Here is a 27,449-nt window from a genome sequence, read left to right on the forward strand (position 1 = left end):
GTCTGATCCTCAACGTGGTGACTCCATCAGGGCAAGGCAGAGGACTCAAGGCCCTCCATAATGGCCAGTTGTCTGGGAGGTAAGCCAACCATGCCTTCTTAGCTTCAACATGTGGCTTCCAGACGTCAGCATCCCGTGCGTGTTATGAAAATTCATGAGTATTGAATTGAACCCATATTTTAATGATTTGGCCACCTGTATCATATCCTAATAATCTTAAAATAGAGGACTTGAGGTCCTCTGGATAATTATTTGTAGCAGATGTTAAATCTTTGGTGTATTTGACACACTTACACAGTGGGGGAATGATATTAAACATCATGCTAACCAAAATAACCCAAAACATATTTATTTCAAAGAATTAGAATGGTTCATAGCAGGAAGTGGATGCGGGAAGCTGTGTCCATTGTTGTGGTTTGTTTTAAAGGTGTGCTTAAAACAAGATGAAAAGGGCTTTGGTCATTGCTGCACTTGGACAGTGTTATCCGTGTGTTTTAAAGACAAAAAGTGTTTTTTGTTCCAGCGACTTACCCAGCTGTTATTTTCTGGCCCACTTTTTTTTTATTGTTGTTATTATTTTTGATACACTTAAACATTCTGACCTTAAAAGTGTAATTACGGGGTGAGAAATCTTAAGTGTCAAACCCATTTTGTGATGACTGAAAAAAGCTCCCTTTGGTCAGGCCTTGAGAGTCAGAAACTCACTGACCATGCATCACCCAGCTGTGCAGGAAAGGTGCAGCAATCCCAAGTTGTTCAGAAACAGGCCTGAAGTAGTATTTATGTGTGCTGTGCTTCTGATGTTTGGTAAGATAGGTTGAAGGAGATGGTTCAGCCTGGAGAAGAGAAGGCTGCAGGGAAACCTCGCTGCTGACTTTATAAAGGAACTTCCAAACTGGAGGAAGACTGACTTCTAACATAGGTAGATTGTGATAGGTCAAGGAGGAATGGTTTCAAGCTGTAAGAGGGGATATTTAAGCTAGATGACAGGGGGAAATGCCTTACTCAGAGGGCAGTGAGGCGTTGACACAGCTGCCCAGAGAAGCTGTGGTGCCCCATCCCTGGAGGTGTTAAAGGCCAGGTTGGATGGGGCCCTGGGCAGCCCTCCCCACAGCAAGGGTTGGGTGGAATTTGAGGTCATCTTCAGGATTGGTTTTAAAAATCCTGGAATAGTATTTTGGGTAATTCTGGGGAGGAATCTACCTCTGAGAATCTTCTAAAGACAGAGAAAGGATTTTGGAGGGTAGATGAAACTGTAATGGAATCTGTTGTTTTCCTGCAAGGGTTTTGCTCAGTCGCTGTAAATGCTGTTGATTTCTATAAGGTTTGGACCACTTTTCTCCTGTGTAAATCGTATATAAATTTAACCAACAAATAAAATTACTGTTGAAATCCTGCTGTTGTTGAAGACATGAAAGAAATATGTAGAAATATCCAGAACAAGCAAATAGTTTCTGAACTGTCACCTGTGAAAATGAAAGCTATAAATCTTGAGAAGTGATGTGGAAAAGGAATACCTTCTCTACAGAGTAAGTTTTTTTGCTTTTTTTTTTAAATCAATTGCACGTATCTTTAAAATTATAACATTAAGAAAATGAAAAAACAGAACTTTGTGGGCAGTATAAACAGTGAAAGACAACAGTAGTGTAACCTATATACTGTCCTGCAAATATTTCAGCAACTCATCACCAGCACCAAATGGGACCTTGGTGGCTTTCAGGTTACCAGATTGTTTGTGTTTCTGTGTGTTCAATGAATTCTTTCTTTTTTTTGCCCTTTGATTTAAAACTGTGTGAACATTTTCTTCTCTTGGGTGGTGCTGTGTGGAGCCGGGACTTGGACACGGTCCTTGTGGGCTCCTTCCAGCTTGGGATATCTGCTATTTCTTCTTTATTTCTTGAGTGACTGAACCAAAATAACTTGGAAACGTGAGGATGGAGGGGTCTGTTTTGTGTTTTTTTTTTTTTTTTTTTTTTAAAAAAAAAAAAAGAGACAAACTTCATCTATTTTGACAAACAAAAGAAAACAGAATTCAAAAGGGCTTGTTATTGACTGAAATGTTTTGAGGTTAAGTAGTATTTCTTGTGTTTGTTTAACTCCAGTTGTACCTTTTATATGTGTGTATGTATATATATACTGTGTATATAAATACTTAATATGCATATGTACAAATATTTATGGGGTGTGTGTGTTTTATATATATATAAAACACATATATCATATATAACATATATAAGCACACACATATCTGTACTTTGCTCCGAAACTAATACCTCCTATTTATTTCCACGAAAACTACGACAGCTACAAAGAGCACAGTAACGCTATTTGACAGAGCAGATTTTCAGCTGTGATACATGCAATTAATATCAAGGATGCATCATATACACGTGCACAGCGGTGCCGCGGGAGGGCGATGTAGCCCAGCTCACGGCTTCAGCCGGGAGCCTGTTATGGCTGGGAGCGGGGAGGCGCTGGGCTGCTGCCCGGGCCGGGGCATTACGCTTCCTTCCCCTTTCTGCCCCTTCTCTCCCTCTGTCCCCCACGGGGACGCCCATCGCCCATATGTCTCCTTCTCGCAGTTCCCCTCGTGCTTCCCTCCTGGCTGCAAGGCTTCCCCCCCAACCCCGGGGTAAATATTTGCGCTTTCAGTTGTTATTATGCAGCTGCTCTCAGGAGACAAAATGACTGCTGCTACCTTTAATAAGGTCACAGCCGTCCCGTTATGATTTTTTTTTTTTTCCTCCCTTTTCCAGGGTTTTGAAGGCCCTCGTGCTTGCGAGTGGAAGCAAGAGACTGCTGGAAATACAGCCACTCATGATGCCAGCTATCACACTCTTACCTTTTCAAGTGCCCCCAGTGCCTGCATTTTCTTTCTCTGGCCTTTAGAGTGCTGTATCTGAGACCTGCCAGTATGTTAACTATTTCAGCTATTTATCAGCACTATCCATCAGCAATTTGCTGTTGTGATTGGCACCGATTTTACAGCACTCCACTCTTTCCTCTTGCCACGATCCATACGTTGTGCCATGTTTTCAGAGCCTGGCTGATTTCCCCATATGGTTTCCATATGGAAACATGTTGCTCTTGTTAGCCACCTTCGACGCAGCCTGTCAGCCAGGTCCCTGCTCAGAAACAAATAAATTGTCTCGTGTCTACTGTATTTCCTTTCAGGCCGCACTCTCCACTTTAAACTTGGCAGTGTTTCAGGGCAATCAAAATCCAATCAGTGGCCGTGCTAACTCCATATGTTTTATTTCCAGGCTGCGCGGGTGGAGGAAGCCATGACTATTTTTGGAGCAGAGTGAGTTGTGTGCGGGGTGATGTGCTGCCATTGCGATGTGCCTTTCCTTCCAGCTGTGCCCCGTATGGAGGAGAATTACAGAAAGCTGTGGTCAGTCAAGTATTGCAGGTAAAATTTGCTGTTCTGGAATGTAGGGTGTTGATAACACAGAGTGAAAGAAACATCAACTGCAATTAGTTCATAGAATTAAGATTGGAAAAGACCTCTAAGATCACCCAATCTAACCATCAGCCCACGTCCCTCAGTGCCACATCCACATGGCTCCTGAACATCTCCAGGGATGGTGACTCCACCACCTTCATGGGCAGCCTGTGCCGCTGCAGCACTGCTCTTGCTGGGAAGAAATGTTTCCCAATACTCAACCTGAACCTCTCCTGGTGCTACTTGAGGCCAATCCCTCTCATTCCTCCCCACAAGACCTGTGCTGCAGACCCCTCACAGCTATGTTGTCCTTCTCTGGATGTGCTTCAGGGCCTTAATGCTTTTCTTGTAGTTCAACATGTTAAAAGTGCTCTGGGGCCAGGCCTTGTGAACTCATCAAATAGTTTTTCTTTAAATGATGTTTGGAGGCTGTTGGTGGTCTTTTGGCCTCTTCTCCTAAGTGCAGTGCTGGAGCCCAGCTACCAGCTGCTTTTGCCTCCACGCATGGCACAGCCATTTAAAAGCTTCGTCTCCTTCTCACAGTCCTGTTGTGTTGCCTCCTCTCTGGTTGCAGACTGAAGGCCTGGCACAGTGGAAGGAAGACCACCTTTTTGGGATTTTTTCCTAAAACAAGTCATAGGCTGCACGGCGAGCTTGTGACAAACTAGGGAGAACATGCTGCCAGAGCGTAGGAAGCAGCAGAAGAGTTGCTGGATGTTAATATAATATTTAATGTGCCGCCGGTTGTCAGTAGTTAGAAAACCATTCATATGGTTTGATGACTGTATACAATTTTCTGTGGCTGCTTTACATCTGGCTTCAAGAGTGGTGGATGTGAGATTACTATAAGACTATGATGTCTTCTTGGAGCACTGTAAGGCCTTGGAAGAGGCAACAAACCAAAATTTGTCATTATCAGGGGGCTGGCATGGAGGATGCTTTGAAAAAGCCATCAACATGACCTCCTGCCTGTGGAGCAAAGTTGAGCCTGCAGGCATCAAAGCAGTGCCATGTGTCAGGGAAGGCTGCCAGGCATAGGAAACCTGGAAGGCACAGGGCAGCATGGGGCCATTGTGCAGAGCTGTGCTAACCAAGTGAATGCTAGCACTCTGATAAAAATGGCTGCCAAGGCCTTTGGTTGCAGTGGCCCTGGGCAAGATAAAGTGTTGGTGTGTTCTGAAAACCATGGGGAAAGCAGCATGCCCAAACCCTAGAATTCACCTTGTCCCCTTGTGCAGGGATCCTCTCCTGTCACTCCTCAAGTGCTACCACTGCCAACCAACCACAAGGGCCATGGAATGAACTCAAGGACCATAAGGACCTTGAGGCAACCAAGTATGGGAGACTGATACTTATATCTGCTTTTTCTACCATGTTTTTTTGACTTTGGAAGGAGGGACATCCTTCCTGAGGCATTCAGAGTGGACATTCGTGTGACAACTGAGGAGAGTGAAAGGTCAGCTTTGGGTCTGGGGCAATCTGGGACAAATACCAGGGGCTTTGTTCTGTCACCAGCAGTTCCCATGGGTCTGATCTCCAGAAACATGGAAACAGATTTTTTTTTTTTTCAGGTGTAAATCTCCTTTTCCTCATTTTACTATTCAATCTTGTTCAGCTCATGAGCTCAATGCACCTTTTAAAGACTTTTCCTTCACCTTTTGTGTTTTTCCAGTCCTTTCTAAATCCCAACCTGCATTCTCTCATTGAGAAGCTTTTTCTGTTCTTCCCACATTAGTGCTATTATTCAGTTTTCACAATTGCCTTGAAAGCTTCTCCTTCCTTATCTCCAGTTTCCTTGTTTTATTTACACATCCTGGCTGCTTTTGTTTATGGAAGAATAAACGATATGGAGGTTCCCATGAATTATTACACAAAGTAACAAATGCAGTGTCCATCCTCCTTTTCCTTTCCTTCTTCATCGTAAGCTTACATTGACAAAGTAGCCCCACTGATCAGCTCAGGCTTCAGTGCTCTCCTGGAGCAGGGTGAGTGGACGTTTCTGGCTTTAGGAGCTGTGCTGGAGTTCCATGGCAGCCTCCTGGACTTTAACTGCAGAGAGCAGGACTCGTCTATTCATTTTCCCATTCCTATCAACGAGGTGTTTGTTTCATTGGCCTGCAGAAGACACTAATTTTTATGGGATCGGTTAAGAATAATATGTCATGGGGATTAATATTTTTTATATTGCAGGGGAGAACTTGGCAAGGGATAATGTTTTGTGTTCCTCTCAGCCATCAGACCATGGAGTGTATCCAGAGAAGGGCAACAAAGCTGTGAGGGGTTTGGAGCACAAGTCTGATGGTCAGTAGCTGAGGGAACTGGATTATTCAGTCTGGAGAAAAGGAGGCTCAGGGGACATCTCACTGTTCTCTACAACCACCTGGATGAAAGGAGGTTGTGGCTTCAGGTTGAGTAATGGGAAATGCTTTTTCTCAGGAAGAGCGGTGATGCAGTGGCACAGGCTGCCCAGGGAGGTGGTGCAGTCACCGTCCCTGGAGGTGTTCAGGAGCCGTGTGGATGTGGCACTGAGGGATGTGGGCAGTATTGGTGGTGGGGGTGGGCTGGTGGTTGGACTGCATGATTTTATAGGTCTTTTCTTAATGGTTCTATGATTCTCTGCTCCCCAAAACATTGCCTACAGAATGAGCAGGATTAATCTAATTTGATCCAGGAGTCTACTCTCTCTGTGCTTTTGGCCCTTTCCTTTGTATTTAACATAAGAAAAATAAAAGAATAAACCATTTTCAGTTGTAAGGTGAGCTAATTACCATTTTGTAATTGTTAATTCAGTTCTTAAATGTTGATTTATAAAGCCTGAAGCTGAACCAAGAAACCAGTGAATTTTGAAATAGTTCTTCTAGCTGGGTGTAACTATTAAAATGAACATTTGAGACTTTTATTTTTTTTCTATAGTGAGATGTGTATTTGCTGCACAAACAAGGAGATTTGAGCAAACTGAAGGAGACACGCAGTCAGCCCATAGCACTTTCAGAATAGAAAAGGCTTCCTGGGACATCTCTTGAAATGCTGACTGTGAGAAAAGAGCATGAGTCACTAGGAAGCAGGATGGCAGTGTTGCCACGTTGAATGAGTTTCGGTGCTCTAATACATGCTGCTTGCTTTAAAACCCCTGTGTCCCTCTTAGTTGTGGTGTTTCATGAGACAGAGCACTGTGGTCTGCAAACCTCCTGGTCTTTTTCCCTTCTCTAAGCTTGGCTTTGTGTTGCTGCTCATTAATTTTTTTTTTTTTTTAATGGAAATAGCCTCAGTGTATAAGAAAGCAGGCTCATGGATTTCAATGCATATTCGCCAGTCCAAGTTTTTTCTTTCTGGGTTCCTTTGTTCAAGAAAAAGAGGGAACTACTAGAGAGGGCCCAGGGATACAAAGAAGACTGGGGGCTGGGAGCAGCTCCTGTATGAGGAATGGCTGAGAGACCTGGGACTGTTGAGCCTGGAGAAGGTTGAGAGGAGATCTCATCACTGTTCGTAAATATCTGAAGTGCGGGAATCAAGTGGATGGGATCATGCTCTGCTCAGTGGTGTGCTGTCAAAGCACAAGGGACAGTAGGCAAAAACTGGAATGCAGGAAGTTCCATACAAATGCAAGGAAGAACTTCTTTATTGTGAGGGTGACAGAATACTGGAAAAGGTTGCCCAGGGAGGTTGTGGAGTCTTCCTCTCTGGAGATATTCAAGGCCCTCCTGGTTGCTTTCCTGTGTGACCTGCTGTAGGAGACCTGTTTTAGGAGAGCATTGCACTAGGTGATCTCTAGAGGTTCCTTCCGAGCCCTACAATTCATTGGTTTTATAATAATTTAGTGCTTTCCACATGTTTATGGTTCAGACTGAGAAGAAACAGAAACCAAATCAACCAATCCCTTGGGGCAATCCCATGGTAGGATGTGTCTTGATGTCCAAGGACGTAGCCACTGTCATCACTGTGCAGATGAGGCCGGTGTGCAACTGCAGAGTGAGTTTTCTGGTGAATGTCAAGAAAAAGCTCTGAGTTGGTGAGTTCAGTGCCAGTTTCTGTCCCATGGAGTGCTATCTGGAAACTGCCTCCATGGATTTGGCAGCAGTGTTTGCAACTCCACTGCTTGCCTGTGTTTAGGGACCTCTGGTTGTTGCTTTCTCAGGTATAACGTGTGCTCTGGAGTGGCAGAGTCAGCCTGGCACCCAGACTCTGTTAGCAAAGACTACTGGAGGCTAAGGCAGAATTTAGTTCTCAGGGTATTCACAAAATTTGTATTCAGGATATACAGAGAGGACAAAAGTCCATAAAAATGACAGTGTTAGAGAGCAGGCAGACTGGAGAAGAGGCAGGGAGAGGCAGCCGTATCAGCTGAGCTTTGTGGCCTGGGCACTCAGAGAATCATAGAATCTTTAAGTTTGAAAGAGACCTCTAAGAGCATCTAGTCTAATGATCCATCTACCATCAATATTGCCCACTAAGCCATTTCCTTGTGAACTACATCTACTATTTCCTTAAACACCTTCAGTGGTGGTGACTCCACCACTTCCCTGGGCAGCCTGAGCCAGTGCCTCACCATTCTTTCTGAGAATAAATGTTTCCTAATATCCAACCTGAACCTCCCTTAGTGCAACTTGAGGCCATTCCCTCTCATCCTATTAGTGTTACCTGAGAGAAGTGGCCAACCCCCACCTTGTCACATCTTCCTTTCAGGTGGTTGTAAAGAGCGATGAGATCTCTCCTGAGCCTCCTCTTCTCCAGGCTGAACAATCTCAGTTCCCTCAGCTCCTCCCATAAGTACTGTGCTCCAGACCTCTTTTGGTTTCTTTGCCTTTGTCTGGATGTGCTTCAGGGCCTCAGTGTTTTTCTTGTAGTGTGGGGCACAAAACTGTATACAGCACTTGAGGTGCGGCCTCACTTGAGCTGAGTACAGGGAGATGATCACCTTACTGCTCCTGCTGGCTGCACTATTTCTGATACAAGCCTGGAAGTCATTGGCCTTCTTGGCTGAGTGCACTGCTGGCCCATGTTCAGCCAAGTGTTGACTAGCACCCCAGATCCTTTTCGTCTGCAGGCTTTCAGCCACTTTGCTCTAAGCCTGTAGCAATGCTTGGGATTGTTGTGACCAAAGTGCAGGACTGGACACTGGGTCTTGTTGAACTTCATCCCTTTGACCTCAGCCATTGATCCAATCTGTCCAAGTACTTCTGCAGGGCCTTCCCTCAGGCAGTCTGGCACTCCCAGCTGGATGTCATCTGCAAACTTAAACTGAGGGTGCACTCAATCCCCCTCATCCAGGTCCTTAATGAAGATATTAGACAGTGTTTGCCCCAGCACCAACCACTGGGGAAAACCACTAATGACCGGTCACCAGCTGGATTTAACTCCATTCACCATCACTCTCTGGGCCTGGCCCTCCAGCCAGTTCTTTACTCAGCAAAGAGTATACCTGTCCAAGCATGGACTATCAGCTTCTCCAGGAGAATATATGTCCAGGAGCTGTATCAAGGCTTTGTTGAAGTCTAGGTAGACTGCATCAACAGCCTTTCCATCATCCACCAGGTGGGTCACCTGGTGAGCAGATAAGGTTGGTTAAGCAGGATGTACCTTTCATAAACATATGCTGGCTGGGCCTGATCCCCAAGTTGTACCACACCTGCTTTGTGCACTTCAAGTCAGATGGTGGTCTAATGGGAAGGGTCAAGAGCTGAGCTTCAGCCTTTACCCAGTGGGTATCTGTGCTATATGCACTGCATTTGACTTCACATCCTGGGACAAGATGGTTTATCTTGATTTTCCTCTTACTGTGTCCCTCTGTTTTTAACCGATCCGTGGTTCCTTGCTCCCATAGGGTCCCTCCTCCTCCTGACCGCTATTTGATACAAGCACAGTCTGAATGCTTTGCTAATTGGGACCTTGCTGTGGAGGAGCTTAAGGTTTACCATAGGGAATTGAAGGAGTCATCTCATGAGGAAGGCACTGGTTTAAAGTATGATAGGTAACACAGCTCTTTATGTTTGTGCAGCTGTTGCTTAGTCAACGTGCTGGAGTACAGCACAATTCTGCGTGTCTCTTTTCCGTGAGAGCCTAGCCAACATGAGCAAGGACAATGGAAGGAAAGTGATTCAGGGGTCCTGTGACCTCTTTGGTTATGAGGATGGAGCAGTTACTGTTAGTGAACCAAAAATGTAAGAAATGGATGAGTCAATGTCCTACATTTTCAGGGGAGTTAAAATTTTTGGGAAACCATTGAGACGAGGGAGGGCTTACTCCAGTTTATTCCAGTGTTTCAAACACCTACTGGAAGCATCTAAGGGGAGTGGCACCTCTGGTCAAGGTAAACCTGATGCTGTAAGTGCATTCATTGCACCTCTTTGGGTGACTGCATTTGCAGGGTTCTCAGAAAACAGAAGGAAGATGACTACGATGTTTCAATGAAGATGATGTGTTTGGTAGCCCATCCTGATGGGAAGGAAGAGCTGAACCCACTCACACTGGACTCAGCTTCCATTACTTCTCCTTGTCTCAGGGGCAGAAAAGTGGTTCTGAGCCTATTCTTTCAAACTTTTTTGTTCCTGTTTGTCTGTCTCAGTATTCTGCTCACAACAGCACTCCTGACCATGATTTTTCCCACCCGTTTCCTTGGTGGCTTGATAGCTGCTCCCTCTCCCTCTTTTCTGCACTGCTGCTGCCATGCTTGGGACATGGGTATGGTTGTTCTTTCTTGGCCTCCCTGGGCAGCAATAGATATACAGCCTGCCTGGAAGTTTGTCCATATTTTTTTGTCTCCTATTCTGTGGGAGCAGCCCTGGGCCCAGGGGCTATAAAAATATTTAATGGAAAGAATGTACTGTATGCTGCTGATTATTGTTATTTTTTTAGTGCCTAACATACGCTATTCTTAATAGCAACGATATTTTTGAAAGCGTGTGTAAAGTGGGGCAGGCAGGCACCTCATTTTAGTGCTGTAAACTTTCCTTTCTGTACTGGGGTAAGAGCAAACAGTGAAGCCCTTCACTGGTTTAAATCAGTGTAACCTCTTGACATCTGTGTCAGCTCCTCCTTCACCAGCACTCGTACTTTAACCGAAGGAATAAACACAGCAGTGGAGAAGAGGTGTAGCAGCAAGCCTGTTTGGCACTGACAGCACCAAGGCTTAACCCAGCAGTTTTGTTTGCCTTCCCCCCCACCATGCGCTGTTTGGGGGCTTTCAGCATTGCAACCAAAGACAAATGTCTGCTGTACTTCTCTTTTTGCTACATTGCAATATAACCTGCAAAAGGCCTGATGTTCACCAACTTGTGCAGCTGTGGTGTAGGCATCCCAGCTGGAGATGCTACCCATGGCTGAGGGGCTGATGCCGTTATACCTGATGGATGAATGATGAGTGGCAGCTCCAGGGGAAAGTAAGCTGCCTGCCCGAGCCCCAGTGCAGATATGGCTGCCAACTATGGTGAGACCAAGGGCTTGTCCCTGGGGCTGGTGGTAGGATTGGCTGGGGCCACCACCACAGCAGGTTCCTAAAGATGAGGCCCAGACACACATCAGGGAAGTCAGGAGACCAGAAGCTTCCAAGGGACCCCACACAGGGATTTAGCTATTTCTTTTTGTAACTGCATCTCTTCTCACTCAGTTACATGGTTGTTTATTGTGTACTGTTAAAATTCTTGTGCTCATTCCCAATTTCTCTAAGGTCTGAGTTTATCTTTGCAGTCACAGAATCGCAGGGGTTGGAAGGGACCTCAGGAGACCACTGAGTTCATCTTCTGTGATAAAGCAAGTACCTACCCTACAGCAGGTTGCACAGATAGGCATCCAGGCTGGTCTTGAGTATCTCTATAGAAGAAGTCTCCACAACCTGTTTGGGCAGCCTCTTCCTGTGCGCTGTCACTCTTAACATAAAAAAATTCTTCCGCATGTTTGTGTAGAACTTCCTATGTTCAAGTTTTAGGCCACTGCTTCTTATCCTCTCACTACACACCACTGAGAAGAGCCTCATCCATTTGCATCCCACTTCCCTTTAAATATTTATAAACATCTATCAGTTTCCCCCATCAGTCACCTTCTCCTCAGGATGAACAGATTCAGGTGGCTCAGCTTTCTTTTCTCACAGGGGAGATGCTCCAGACCTTTTACCATCTTTGTGGCCCCCCGCTGGACTCCTTCTGGAAGATCCCTGTCTTTTTTGAACTGGGGAGCACAGAACTGGATACAAGTATACAGAACTGGAAGCAGCATGCAGTTGTTCCTGATTTTGTCACAAACAAGTTCCAAATGGGATTCTGTGCCTATGTAAGAATAGGTGGTAGGTCATCCATCCTCTGCTGCCTTTTAAGTGCGAATGGGTTAGTTTTTCAGAGATTATTTTAGAGGACAGTATTTGGGCACATGGTGAGAGAATAGAAGTTTCAACACAAGCATAAATGCTCAGGAAGAGGAATAAAGTGGTATGGACAGGTTATTGTTCATATAATCAACCTGCATTTTGAGAATTGCCTGAAAGAAAAGTGCCTTCAAGTAGTTTCCATACAGAAAAGTGCAAACCCCCACCAGTGCAAGGCCACTGGGAACAACTAGCTCATGCTCAACGTATATGGAAGGGAAACATCAAGAATAGCCTTCAGTTTCTCTAACTGCTGTTTTTCTTGGACTGCAAGGTGCGCTAAATGCTGCTGAGAAAATGTGAACTTTCTCCAACACGCTGAAGATTTCGGATTCGGGTCTTTCATTGTCACTCTGTGAGTGCACTTATTTACTCATAGGGCATTTTTAATACAGTGTGACGGAGACATTAAGCTCAAGTCTGGTCTAGTACTCTGAAAATAACTCACCATTTGGGAGGAGAATAAAGAGTGTTAATCTCGGTTCCTTGGCTGAAATTCCTAGTAAAGTTTTTACTTCTCCATTCCCAAGAATAGGTGCAGTGTTTCTCAAGAAATAATTCATATTCAGAGTGTTACTCTGTATATAAAATTTCAGTACACCAGCGCACGACTAATCCTTGGAAGGAACGGTTGCCCTCAAATATCTAGCCAGCTCTGCAATACTTAATGTATATGGACTTGAAAGATAGGCAAAATGTTGAAAGAATTAAGCTGAATGTATTTCAGGAGGAAAAAAAACATTAAGAAAACTCTGGGGTAAATCTTTTACAGATGGCAGACAGCTTAATTGCTGTGGTAAACTTGTCTGACATTTCTGGAAAAATTTGGGTGCTACAGTAATCCATGGAGCCCAGTGGGCCCAGTCTTAAATGACTCATGCACGTCTTAATTGCAGCTTGGTTGCTAAAGTTTCACCCAGGGTATTGGGGGTGAGTATTTTTCTTCTTCATTTTTTTCTGTTCAGCTCCTTCTAACCAATTTAAAAGTTGTACGTCTATTATTTGGATGGGGAAGCACTAAAGGCCTCAAATGAAGTGAATGAGGCTACAGTACTCCTCTGTACCAAATGTTGTCCTGGAAAGCCTTATGCTGTACATAGCTGGACAAACTTTAGGAAAAAAAACCCATATATGTAGTGATGTGGACCATGGTTCAGGACACAATAATAATAGCAGGAGCACAGCCTCTGGTTCTCCATTGCAGTGCATGTGTACTTCGCTTTGCTCCCACATATCAACGTGCAACAAAGGCAGGTAACACAATTCTTCAGCAAGTCATGGAGGGAGAAGCCTGTCACTGCTTTGTCATAGGCTGTCACTGTGTGTCTGAATGGATGTGGCTGCTTTGAGCTAGACTGTAAAACTGTACTAGTAGAAAATGGAATCATAGAATCATAGGTTCACCGATGTTGGAAAAGACCTCCAACAAGACATCTAATTCAATTGTCCATCTACCACTAATATTTCCCCACTAATCTATTGTCCCTTAGTACAACAGCTAAGTGTTTCTTTAACACCTCCAGGGATGGTGACTCCAACACTCCCCTGGGCAGCCTCATCAATGCTTCATCGCTCTTTCTGAGAAGAAATTGTTTCTAATGTTCAGCCTGAACCTCCCCTGGCACATCTTGAGGCTGTTCTCTCTCATCCTATTGTTAGTTATATGGGAAAAAGAGGCCGACCACGACCACACCACATCTTCCTTTCAGGTGGCTGTAGAGTGATAAGGCCTCCCCTGAGCCTGCTCTTCCCCAGACTGAACAATCCCAGTTCCCTCAGCTGTTCCCCCATCAGACTTGTTCTCCAGATCCCTCACAGCTCCGTTGCCCTTCTCTGGACAAACTCTAGGGCCTCAATGTCTTTCTTGTAGTGAGCGTCCCAAAACTGAACGCAGCACTTGAGGTGCAGTCTCACCAGTGCCGGTACAGAGGGATGATCATTTCTCTGCTCCTGCTGGTGTGGGGCTGACTGAACCTTACACATGGTGGAGTGTGATCTTGGTTCCCATATGGGGCTCTGTCAATAGCTGAGGGTCTGTCCTGGGCCCCACTCCATTTGGTTCACCATATCGTGGCTTGGTCTTAGAGCTTTCTTTAATAACTTTCTTCTACGGAGGAGATATTTGCTGTAATAACAAGTAGTGGAAAACAATTTCTGCCTTTCCCAAAAGAATACAGCTGTTGTGCAACTCAGAAGCTTGTCTGTCAGTGGGTACATTGTTAGGATGCTCTGTGATGGGATGTTCTGCATTACAAATGCATGCTTAAGAGTATGATATCTAACAGCATTCTTGTTTTCCACTGGATCATTAACACATGCAATACATGGCACTTGCTGGAAAATTCCTAAGAGAAATTTGTCATAAATCACGTTACTGGTGTGCAAGTGTTTGTGGGCTTAGAGTTCTAGTCTGTGTTCTGTTGTTTAGTCATTTTTGATGCCGAGGAATCACACTAGCCAGGCTGATGTCATTGTTCCTCAATTCATCCAGCTCTTAAAAAAGATTTTTAGTTTTGTTTGTCTCCAGCAGTGATTGCTTCTAACGGCTGAACAGTGCTGACTATGCTCTTCCTTTAAGGGTGAATGTGGATCTGGTCTCTCTCACTTCAGTTTCTCTCCTCTGTGGGCGGTCTTCTGTGGAGTAAGAGATACCCCAAAGGGTAACACAACTTCAGGCTGAAAATAAACCCACTAGAGAGCAGGGACAGGGTTACATACTAGCGCCCTTCCTCAAAAACCACAGCGTTTTAGAAAAACAAGTGAATATTTCAATCGTGTCCCAGTTTGACCTCTTAAAATATCCTATTTTCAGGGTTTTTCCTCTGCCAGCTGAGCGGCTGGCACTGTTCAGTGCAGGTGTGTGCCTTCAGGAGGAGGTCACCTTCCTCATGGACCCTGAACCATGGCAGTTTTTAGCCTAGAAGGCAGCTTGGGAGGCACAGTGTTAGCAGAGTGCCAGGTCTTGGGCTGCAGGAGCAGAGCTGATTTTTTTCTCAAGGAACAACTTCAAATAATCAGCACCTTTCTGGATGTGTTTTTTAAACATCTGAGCAGCCTGATGTTACATCTGCTAATGTGTTCACAACTGCTCTTTGCAAAGCTGTCTGTACATGCTATTGAGCTACAGCTTCCTTGAGGGGGAACAGACTAGGGAGTTTGTGGTCCTGTGCAGAACAGGTGTTTGAGCATGCTGCTTTGTGCTTTTATTCCCTGAATGCAAGTCGTAACCTTTTGCAGAGCAGCTGGCAAAGCCATCACAGCTCTGGCAACTGAAATATCCAGTCTGCAACCTTGCTCCTAATGGGATTTTCCCATTGCCTTCACCAGATGGAGATGTCTGGAAGCGATTCCTGCACAGATCTTGTGATAACTACGGCACTACTCCTCTATGACTGAAAATGCAGTGAGTGCAGAGTGTGTGAATGGAGCATTTCTTGCACTTTACTTGCTTTTCTCCCAGTGACAGTTCTACTGATGGGTGGAGAAACTCTTCCAGTTGGCGTTTCCTTCTATCTTATGAATGTGAAAAGAGTGTATGGTGTGACCACTATGCAGCTCGCCTACAAAGGAAGGCTGGAGAGAGTGAGATGAGAAGTGCCTATTGTAGCCATAAAAGGATGAGGAAACTGCCTCTTTGGCCACCAGGCTGCTAGGAAACCTCTTGATGAGCAGTGTTTTGACTCAGCTGGAGCCCTACATGAGTTCCTGCAACCCCTCTATTCGGACCAGCTGTGACATAAAACCACAGCTTCTCTCAAAATACTGGGTAAAACACTGTACCCATTGCAGTTAAGGGATGCTTTGGTAGTATTTTGGATAGTCACTGATTTCAAGGTGGTTTAATTAAGCTTCTACAATTTGTTTACCCCACCCACTGAGGGTAATCTAGATTGGAGGGAGGCTCTGCCGTCAAGGTCTCTGGCTTACCATGAGATGAGATGGATCCATTACTTTATCCCACAAGCATGAGACCAGAAAGTTCTCATTCTAAGATACAGTCATTTTTCTGTTTTATGATGATATTGTAATTTGTGCAGTGGGACACATCATGGAAAGATTATAGTCCCTCTGAAGGAATCTGGTCCCATGTTTGTGGAATAAGAAACAAAATCTAAACTACTGATTTTCTCCATAATTCTCTCTGCAAATACAGACAGCAAGTATCTCCAGAAGGGTGCATTTGGGTTTAAAATGGGTAATGAGTCTGTTGTAAGAACATGGGAAGTGTGGATGCCTTCATGTGTATCTTTTCTGTAAGAAGACAGAGAATGCTAAAAAGTTAGGAGGAATAAGCAAGTCACTCTACCTGGTTATATAAGGGTGTTTTGAGACCTAATTGACAAAAAGGCAGCATCTCCACTTTTTCTGCCTCATGCATCATGGAAGAAAATTGATCCAAGTGCTTGATATGTGCTATCTGACAGTTAAGACAAGATGTCACAGCCCTTCAGCATCACTGCATTCAGGTTGGATATTAGGAGAAATTTCTTCTCAGTAAGAATGGTGAGGCAGTGGCAGAGGCTGTCCAGGGAGGTGGTGGAGTCACCAACCCTGGAGGTGTTCAAGAAAAGAGCAGATGTCACACTGAAGGATATGGTTTAATGCTAAGATTGCAATGGGCTGACATTTGCAGTAGATGATCTTAGAGGTCTTTCCAACCTTAATGATTCTGTAATTCTATTTCATTCAGTGAAAGATGGAGGACCTAGAGTATGGAAGCCAGGTTTTCTTCTTGCAGAACCTCTCCTGCCTTCCTCTTTTCCACTATCAGGGCACATTACTCCAGTGTTCCAGTGTGCATAGAGCTGGTGAGTGCAGAACTCAGAGTTCCCACAATGTTTGTCTGTAAAAGATGGCAGGAACCTGATATCGTTGCAGCTAGTTTCAGCAGTGTGGTGCAGCTCCTGACAGAGGGCTGGCTGCTCAATGATGGGGTGAGCAAAGCTGAGGTGCAAAAGGTGTTTAGGAGGCAATGGAGTAGCAGGCTTAGCTTGGGAACTGGGACTCCTCAACCCTAATGCTTTGGTCTTGATGCGGTGACAGCCCTGAGGACAGCCAGAGACAGATTTTTGCTTTAAAAATCGTGAGGGATGTAAACAACTGATTAGTAAATAAATTTTATCATCTAGTGTTATAGATTGATAACAAAATTGATTAACTATTCTGCTAGTTTAATCTGCAAAATTTCCTCTGCTATTGGTTTAATCTGTACAGCAACACAGCATATGACATTTCTGTTCCCTGAACATGTTATAAAATCAGATTTGATTGAATCTGTAAAACACAGCATTTCAAACCTGACTGCTGAGCAGCTGTTTCTCTCTGAGTCCGGAGACCTGCAGTTTTTCCCAGAGGAAACCCACGCTATTCTCCCTCTGCCCAGGCAGGCAGTGTGGGCACAAGGCAGGCTGTGTGCTGGCACTGAGCCCTGTTCAGATCATCCCTTGGAACCAGCATCTCCAGCTTCACTTTGCATTGTGACAGATAATCGTGTCATCATAACAGTGCCAGAAGCACGGTGTGGAGAAGTAATGCCAGTCATTAAAAGGAGAGATAATAGGAGTAAAGCCTAGAAGCCTTCAGGCATGAACTCCTTTCCCCTGGCTTACAGCCTGCCCTGTGTCTCTCCTTTCCCATGGCGTTCATGCTTGAAGCCTTTTGCAGTCTGTTGCTACGATATCTGTGGTTATGAAGTACCTAGAAATCCCAGAAAGAGACAAAGCAAAGGGAGGGTGATGGCTGCTGAAAGGAGGTGCTTTGAGGAGTACTTCAAAAGGAGTCTGTCTGCCAAACAGTGAAGAAGCAACGAGATTAGCTGTGCTAAAACCCAAACCAATTTACCTACATTTAACACGTAGGAGAGATTTGGTTCTTTACTTTTGCAGATATTATGTGAGTTTGATTTAATATGGAGCAGATTACAGACAGGTAGAAACCAACATCTGATCCACTGTAATTTCCATGTGGAAATAGGAGTTGCATTGTGCTTAATTTATGAAGAGTGGTCAAAATAACATATTTGTCAGTGTATTTCTGGTGCAAGGTCACTTAGAAAAACAGTCAGACCAAAACAATGGCAGAAGATTTAAGTCCTGTTTTGTGTTCATTAAGGTCTTTGGTCCAACTCTCTCTGCTCTACTGGAAAGTTGCAAATAATTGCCTTTCATCCTGCTGTTTGCCTGTCTAGAAAAAGTTCTTTTCTTTTTGTATGTGCACTTCCTGAGCATATTTGACTGCTGGAGTGAATAGGAACTCTGTAAATGAAAGCACAGTATGATTCAGCTCTCAAAGGTGTAGAAATTTCTTCTTTAGATACTCTGAGGAGTAAGTTCTGAGTTGTTTCTTCCTGTATGTCCCCAAAATGCATTTAGCTGACAGCCAGAGTTTCTAGCCAGATAATGACTGTATTTTTCAGAAATTGTACACAGAGGATTTCTTATGGGATTTCTTCAATCCCTTACTATTTTTAGAGTTACATGCAGTTCTCTCTCAATTATAATAAGACAGCAGGTACTCAGTGAAACTCAATGATTTTCAAATGTCCTATGCTTCCTTTTTTTAGGTAAGATTGAGAGGCATTTTTCTAGTGCTGATTAAGCCTAATAAGTAAATAACTAAATAGTAATTTCAGCACAATGGAAGGTCTCTGTGAATCAAGGCCAAATGTTAACTGATTCAATAGGAAAAAAAATATATGTTGTTTTCATGGAATAGCAAAGAAACTTGACTGTGAAGGGACCTCCATCCGTGTCCTCAGATTTGTGCATGATTAACTGCGAAGCCAGATCTAATTGCTTAAGGTCTTCCTCAGTTGAGTTTTGAAACTTCTCTTTGGAACTGGAAGGCAGAGGTTGAAGAGATTCACAGATTCATAAAGGTTGGAAAACGTAAGTAATTTAGTCCTATCATCAGCCCACCCTTACCACTGCCCACGTCCCTCAGTGCCACATCCACACGGCTCTTGAACACCTCCAGGGACGGTGACTGCACCACCTCCCTGGGCAGCCTGTGCCACTGCATCACCACTCCTGAGAAGACATTTCTACTAATATCCAACCTGCACTTCTCCTAGTGCAACTTCAGGTCATTACCTCTAACCCTAAACACCTAGAGGTGTTTGCCATAGCCACCTGCAATGGTCTGGAGATTGGCTGCTCTTTCTGGACGGGCAGTTGGGTTCTTCAGGTGGTACAGAGCCATCTTGTCCATACAGTGAATAAGAAGGTCTGGTGAACAGCTGGACCCTCTCTTAACCTTGTTATCTCTCTTGAAGTGGGGGTTTCATCAGCTATTTCCTTAACAAACTTGGGCTTTTTTGACTTCCAAAGGACAGACTTTGTTGTGTGTTCAAACCCAAACTTTAATAACCTATCAAATTATTAAAATGCTAAGAAAACACATGCTGCTTCTTCTTATACTCTGTGTACAATAGAAATGGCTTTCAAGCAGAATTTCAACAATCTTCTTGCTTTGACTTTGAAAAATTCTTGTGCAGAGCTGTAATCACTCAAGAACTGCTGTAATAAACCATTCCATTTATAGAAATGCAAACAATATTTACAATAGTGCTTTGGACAAAATCTATGCATAGGCCTACATTTAAAAGGAAGAACATGACAAATGGAGAAAGAACAATATGATGACTAAAGCTTTGACTGTCACGATGGCCTCAATGAACCTACATACCAATGTTAAGTGATCTTTTGTTTGAGACTCTAGAAAATATACTAATTTTCAGGAAAATCTAATTACCTCTTCACTTTTTTTAGCATAATTTTGTTACAGCACCTTATGCTGATCACCTCAAACCTAAGACTTTAAAAAACAGGCCTTATCTACCACTTTTCTCCACAAATGTTTTGTTGTTTCAGTATCCAACAGCTACCCATGTAAAATGATTAATCAGTTTACAGCTATTCGTTTTTTGCAAAGGTTGCAGTGTCTTGTGATATCTTCATCACAGAAAGAATTCTCTTTTTCTCCCCTCTTTTTTCTACCTATCACATTTTAACTTTATGTTCTTCCCCATCTCAATTTCATTATCTTGGTTTGTGGAGAACATGTGCTGTAGAAAAAAATGCTCTCTTCAGTGGAAAAATAGAGTTTTACATAGGCACAAAGTGACATTTATTATTTTCTTCCTAATGAAGTGGTTGACATTTTAAGAAATATGTTATAGAGAAAAGTCCAGTGCAGTAAGTGTAAGTGTAGTAATTGGAGGACGTAATTTCTATTCATACCCATATTTTCCCATCCGTTCCTGGCTCTGCCCAGTTAGTTCTTTGAAGGAAACTGCTCCATGGTCTCTCTTGGCAAAAGTGAAATTCTATTCTGTGAAGTCTGGACAGAGCAAACACAGCTTATCCTTTCAGTTGGAAGAAGACTTGATGATAAATCCTATGTATGGGTATCACTTAGAAACAAGCAGCAATATAGCTCCTGGCATATTTTGTGATGATTGTCAAACATGCAATCCAGCTAGACAATCAATTCAGAACAGAATGAAAGCTTTGGATGTGGAGATGTGAAAGGTTGTTTGGTCTTTCTCAAGGCTGCATTTGTCCTACTGACTGACACCATGTACGAGGAATCACAGTGCAAGGTAAAAAAAAAAAATTGCTGAGTAAGTATGTCCTTGCATTCAGTAGGTTAGGCTGATTTGATGATCTGCTCAGAGGGAGCTGGGGTCAGAGCCAGGGGAAAGACAGCTCCTGTGGTGTTGTGGTCACCAGGGCGGATATTTAAAAAGAAGCCTGTGGTTTGGCTGAAGTGGAGTGAGAAGAAACAACCTGTTCCTTAGTGTTTCCTGAAGAGCCTAAAGAAGTAGCTAGATTGGAAGAACAGATAGCTTCACACTACAGATGAAAGCAGAAAGCCATGGTGTGAAATGGAGACCCAAAATAACTAAGAGGAAGAAGGGGAGCTCTGACAGTAGTTGTAAGATGAATGCCCTGTCAGTTATGAAGAAACAAGAGAAACCTTAGGAAGAGGAAATGCATACTCTAAGTTAATTGCAACTTCAGCAAGTGATTGAGGATGCAAGCCACTGAAGTAAAGTGTTACGCATTTAGAGGGGTGCCAGTGGATCTTTCACAGTCCCACTTCGTGCACAGATAGGAGCTGTACCTATCCATGTTAAATGGCCTAAAGACCAAGCCTGCATTAGCAAGAAGAGGAGAATGGAAATCAGGGGTGCCTGTGTTCATTTGAAAATGTGATTTTTTGGTCTGGGTGATTACCCTGACCCATTCTTCCTGTAAGTTAAGATCTTATCTGAAGAGGAAACTTGACTTCATCTCTAATATTTCTAGGTGCCAGAAATCACAAAGGGCTAGTAGTCGGAAGTCTTTCTAAGGACACCTGTGTACCAAATAATATTGTAGTGATTTTTGGTGGAAAAAAAAAATCAGGTCTTTCAATTCTCTGCAGTGATCCCCACTCATATGGTCCAGGTCATCTTTTTGAGTAAAACTGTATGGTCTCTTAGCAGAAGAGTCTGAGAAGCCACAAAAGAAGAGCATTGAAAATGCAAAGATGAAAAACCCTGTTTTAGCATTCGCAGTTGTTTTTGAGATCCGTGTGTCTGTAAAAAAGATCCTTGTCTCTATAACACCTCATGGTGGAGAGCAGGAGCTGATTTGTACCTGTGTATAAACCACGGACTTTATGATCGTGCATTTGAAACGAGAGAGAGGAGAAGCTGCTTTCTAGCAGGTATGAAGATCTCTGTGCACCCATTACAAAAGAGTGCAGAGCCCTGTGGGCAAGTGAGTACTGAACTGCAGCAACAGTGGTGGATCTGATGTGGTCTCCTGATCTCAGTAGGACAAATCTGAGATGCTGAGCCTTTTTTTTTTTTGTGACTGGAAAACTTATGATGCATGGTTAAGGTTACATCTTCTTTACCCCAATAATGGTTCAAACATCTTGTTCATGGCCTGAGAACACTTAGTCTTGTAACATGACAGGACAAGGTGAAGAGGTAGGACCAATCTCACGTTTGAAGTTGCTGGATAACAGTTGTGTAAGAGGATTTGTTGTGGAGTGATTAAGTAGTTTGAAATGCAGCCCATAGGAACTGTTGTTGAATTTGAATACCTCAGCAGTTGATTATTTCAGGCTTCTGAGAACTGGTAAAGGTGAAATGAGGCATCCATTGTCCATTAGGTAGAAGCAGGAATTTTTTGATTTATTTTGCAGTTAGTTCCTTTTGCAATCTGGCAGTAAAACAATTATTTCTTATTCCACTTGGCATGCTTTGCATGAAAATATTCAGAATGATGGAGAGAAACACGGACAGTCAATTATAACTGCTACAAAATCATGGAGAAAATAAGGCACTGTTTTTCTGGAAACCTAATGTGTACTGTGTGTTGATTTGAATTTCTTTTTGGGATTGTGACAAAAGTTTAGAAATTACTGTTTCTGGATGCTAATATTTATATTACAGAAAACTATCCTGATTTGTAATGAATGTAATGCTGACTTGGCATAGTGGCAGCCTTTTTCCACAAGTTGCTCGGGTTCCCAGGTTAGATCAGATGTCAAAGAGCAATGCGTTTTGCAGTCTTATCTCCAACTCACTCACCTGCTGTGTAGAAGAGGAACCTCCAGACAGAGCTGAGAGGTTGGTGCAAACAGAAAGATGTTTGCTGACTTCAGGGGATTCACGTTCTAATGCTTAAAGGGAGAATATGGCACGAGACCAAACTGGGACCTGCTGGATCTATGCTTCATAGATTGACTTAAGGGTGGCCCTGAGTGCAACAGTGCTGCCAGGTTCACAAGCATCATGGAGAGTGCCTAACAAGCCTATACAAGAGATATCCACAGTAGGAAACAGGTCTTGTAAGGATTAGCTGAGGGAACTGGGATTGCTCAATCTGGGGAAGAGGAAGCTTAGGGGAGATCTTATCTCTCTTTACAACCACCTGGAAGGAGGTGGGGACGAGGTGGGGGTTGGCCTCTTCTCCCAGGTTACAGCAATAGAACAAGAGGGCATTGCCTCAAGTTGTGCTAGGGGAGGTTCAGGCTGGGTATTAGAAAAAAATTATTCTCAAAAGGAGTGTTGATGCATTGGAAGAGGCTGCCTGGGGAGATGGTGGAGTCACCAACCCTGGAAGTGTTCAAGAGCTGTGTGAATGAGGCAATAAGGGATGTGGTTTAGCATTATGGGTGGTAGGTGGACAGTTGGACTAGGTGATCTTAGTGGTCTTTTCCAACCTTAATGTTTCTTTGAGTCTTTGAAAGAACTGGGCTTGGACACCTCTGAGATGCTTTTGAGTGCTGGCAGTAAGTAAAACGTGGTGAATACAGCTTTTGCAGCCTGTAGAGGGAGAGGAGTTTGCTCCAGCCTTTGTTCTGACCTGGTACATAGCAACACCATCAAAATTCACCCAGAATATGGTCTGGAGGCCCTAAATATTTCCCTGAATACAATCTTTTTTTTTTCCTACTTCTTCCCTCCTGACTGAGCAATCTATCACTATTCATCATCAGCTCTAATGTATACCGAATTGGAAAAGAAGATGACGTGCCACAGAGGTAGAGGAGATTTTTATTTATTAAATCTTTTTAGCGCTTAGCCTCCTTCTCCCTTGTGAGCTGACACAAGAGGAGAGCATGAACAAAGAGCTGAAGGTCAGTCAGGCCTGTGTGGGTATCGGATGACCTCCCTGTTGGTGTTTGCTGAGTTGGAAGCACTGGATGGTGTTGAAGCACTGACTCTTTCTGTGAGTGAGCTCTGGGAAAACGTAATAGTAGGTACTGTATGCTAACTTGAAACCTAATGTGTTATTACTGGCTTTTATATACCTGGTTGCCCATGGATAAAGCTATATGATATTTATTATAGCAGGGCAGGATGGCTTTGTAATCTGAATATGCTGCATTCACACTAGTGACTTGAACAAAGTGTTTCTTCATTTCTCCAGCCATTAACGGTTTTCTCATAAGAAACCATGAAGTCAGTTTTGTTGTGTTTGTCAGCTGGGTTTGGACTGTGTGTATTCTGTATTCTGTTCCACAAAGGAGTTATTCAAAACCTCCCCTTCAGTCTTAATTAATAGCAGACCCTGTGGAAGGCGAGCCCTGTGGGGCTGGAGAAGTTCCCGTCTGGTTTCCATTTAGCCTGTGGCTGTGAGTGGAAGCACGGCTGGCTCCCAGCACAGGGACCTGGGCTGCTCGGCATGCTCTCACCAGTCTGGAGAGCACCAATGATGAAAGCAATATTCATTGGCCAGCCTCCAGCCCTGGCTTTTCCTCTGGGGTACCTGAGGGCAGAAAATAAGTTTATGCTAGCAGAAGAGGGCAAAAACCCCAGATGGCCCTCCATTGCTACCACCTCTAATGATACTGCCTTCGGATAAAGACCCATGAGTGTCTTTTGGAGACAAACTTCCTATCTACACCATTTAAATCTTCCAGATAGATTTTAGCTGTGCTGCTAGCTGTGCTTTCATTCAGCTCTCAGTCCTGATCCAGGATTTCCCCTCTGCCATCTGAATTCCAAGGTCTTGTACCAGGGAGCCAGTCAACACAGAGGGGTGTCATGGTGTTCCTACCATCTTCACATGCAACTGTATATTTTACTGGAACTGCAAAAGTCAGACATGAAGAAGTAATGTTTCCCATAAAAATAAAAACAAAATACCCTATCCCTAGTAGATGTACATAGTGTGCCAGATCCCTGGCTGGCTTAAACTCTTCAGAATCTCTACCTACCCTTCTAATTTATGCATTTGATCTGTCTGCTGTAAGCAGACATAAAGTCCAAAGAATGTCTCTGTTTCCAGAGAATAATATTTTTCTTTTGAGTTTGGCTATGGAGGGCTCACTTCTGCATATAAGTTACAAATAGCAGGCTAATAAGAGCAAGCAGCTCCGCCAAACATCGCACAACATCATGCCAGCATGAAAGATGGTCTCACATTCACACTGTCCTCTAAAAAACTGCATCTCAAGGCATCAAAAAGTAAAAAGTAATAAAGCTCCCAAGAAGAGCTTTATGCAAATACCTCCTCTCTCAAGGAGACAGTCTCCTTTGAATGAAGGCTTGCATGAGTGAATGGCTTGCATGAATGAAGACTTGAATGATGCTAGCATTGACCCATTAGTTTCTGTCCTAGGGGGAGCTCATTCCTGCTCTAGCTAGAGTGAAGCCACGAAGGACAGAGAGAAGATGCAGAGCTGAAAAACATACCAGGACACTCTGGCCAAGCTACCAGAGCTGCAGCCAACTCTGGGGCCTCTTCTCCTGTGGGGTATGGAAAGCCGGATGCAAAAGCAGGAGGTGAGAGCTCCTGTGTTCTGCATGGCCCTCACGTACAATAGCTCATATTTTGTTTGGTGCTGGGGTGAGAAGTAAGGGGGAGTGTACTTTCTGCTTCAAACAACTTTTGATATAGCAGATTCAAATTCATCTATAAAAATGCCTCAGGATATGCTGATGGCATGGTGTTAGCACAGCATGTAGCTCCCATCATCTGTTATTTGGCATTTTAGTATCTTCTGAATATACAGATGAGAATTTCTGAGCTTTGTAGGAAAAGTGGTTGCTGTAAGAGAATAAAACTACAAAAAGGGCACGTGGAGAACAGAGGCAGCACAAGACAGTGGCAAGTGTTGGGAAGAGGATGCTCAACCATGAGGACAACCTTTTCCTCCACCCTGTATACTGAGTGGCTTCCCCAACAGCATATTGCAGTCTTTGGAATTTTATACGTTTATGAAAAGCTAAGGGTCATCTTTGGCAGGCACCCATCCATCAGTGCTTGCAAATTTGGACCAATTTATTGAGAAATACAGAAAAAGGCAACAACAGAACCCAAGGAGTAAAGCCACTAGGAAGGCGTACATTGGGTCTCTTTGCCTGCAAAAAGAATCTTTGGAGAAAAAAGAATTTTGGCAGGTGGATAAGTATTGAAAATCTTTCCCAGTGAATGTCACCTGAAAAACCCGAAGCAGAAGGCTGCTCAGACACACTGACATTCTTCTTATCAAAAAACTTCAGACACCACATGTCCTCGCTGGTGCAGTGATACAGTGAATTGCCATCTCTTCCAGATCAAGGAAAGTATGCACAGGCTCACCACTTTTTCCAGTCAGGCTGTTTGCTCTTGGTCTGAGAGTGTTTTGAGGGCAAAGGCCTTTGGGTCTTATGGACATCTCTCACCGTCATCCTGGCTGCACTAAATGAGCTACTAAAGGAAATTGGGCCCCATTACATTGATGCACCATGGCTAACTGCTCACTGATCTCTTGACTGCTGAAGTTAAAAGAGTTTCTAAAGTAAGTACCTTGTATCTAATTATTTGAATTGCTAGGCTGATCTAATTAATCATTAAGCAGCCAGTTCTGTTGTATCAAAAGCTGATGAGAAGTGAAAGAAAAGACAGTGGGTTTAGATTAGACATCAGAAGGAAATTCTTTACTCAGGATGCTAAGGCAAGTTACCCAAGAAGAGAGAAGCTGTGGATGTCTCATAACTGGAGGTGTTCATGGACAGGTTAGATGGGCCCCTGGGCAGCCTTATCTAGCAGAAGGTATCCCTGGAATATAGAAGGTTGGAATCAGAAGGTCTTTAAGGAGCCTTCCAACCCAAACCATTCTGTTATTATACAATTCTGAGAAAGAATCGTATAAAGAATTTTCAACTAAAATTATTCTAAAACCAAATAAGGAACACTTACTACAAAAGGAGAGTGAATTCCTAGAAATCATGGTACAAACAAGGTGTAGTGAAAAAGTATGCAGCAGCCTCTCCTTTTAAAGGCTCACAGAGAGTGTTTGACACTTGGGATAAGACCTGAAGGCTCTTCATTTCAGAAAAAAAGAAACTTGCTTCTTTTCACCTCCACCTTTCCAATAAAAGAGGAAAAAATCAAGTAGCAAAATTACAGTTTTCAGCAAAGAAGTGCTAGTTTTCTTAATGAATGCTGCAGAAAAAATTTTGAGTGCCCACTTGAAATCAATAAATTCAGAGGGGAGAAGCAGCCTCCATTCTTGACCTGTTTCTGTTGCACCCACTCACATAATTCAGACACACAAAGCTCTGTTGCCTCTACCAAGTAATTATGGGGGCTAAGCATTTTGGACAATGTTTAGATGTAAAAGTTCTGCTTGAATAACTGCACCATCCAACCCTCTTCATGCAGGCAGTGCACACTGGCAAAAATGCTTTGCCAATATATATTGCAGGCATGGCGAGTGATATAAGATGTACAAAAGAAAATCTTTTGTATGCTTGAAGGGTTGATTCTATATTAGGGTTTTTGCTGTCATTACAATGTTGCAAGAACAACAACAACCATTTAGCATGTCTTACAGCATCAGCTTCAGTTTGGGGGATGTGTTTTTGAAGGAGTAGTGGCAGGTGAGTTGCAAGTCAGCAGAGCTGGGGCATTTGAGGTGAGAAATGTTAAGGAAAAGGAAGGCTGAAACATGTTGGTAGCAGAGACTTTATAGTCAAACTAAATCCCACTGTTGCAAAGCTTTAGGAGTAACTAATGAAGCAGTACCTCCTTTTTTTTTATTATTTTTATTTTTTTTTAGGTGTCATTCCATCTGCAACAAAATGGATTTTGTAGTGAAGCAGAAGACAGGAATTGATGAGATGACTCTGGCTCTGCTGAGCTGGAGTTCTTGGGGCAT

At 43.5% G+C, this 27,449-nt stretch overlaps 1 long non-coding RNA gene across 1 annotated transcript; it reads left to right on the forward strand.

Annotated features, from left to right (window-relative positions):
- On the forward strand, positions 1-27,449 carry LOC122178077. Its single transcript, XR_006178229.1, has 5 exons — positions 1-79; positions 3,264-3,412; positions 24,926-25,089; positions 25,863-26,087; positions 27,351-27,449. It is a non-coding gene; the product is annotated as an uncharacterized LOC122178077 (long non-coding RNA).

The sequence above is a fragment of the Lagopus leucura genome, unplaced genomic scaffold, assembly GCF_019238085.1.
Source record: "Lagopus leucura isolate 7727_CA_CO unplaced genomic scaffold, USGS_WTPT01 Super-Scaffold_100001, whole genome shotgun sequence".
In the NCBI taxonomy this organism is placed as follows: domain Eukaryota; kingdom Metazoa; phylum Chordata; class Aves; order Galliformes; family Phasianidae; genus Lagopus; species Lagopus leucura.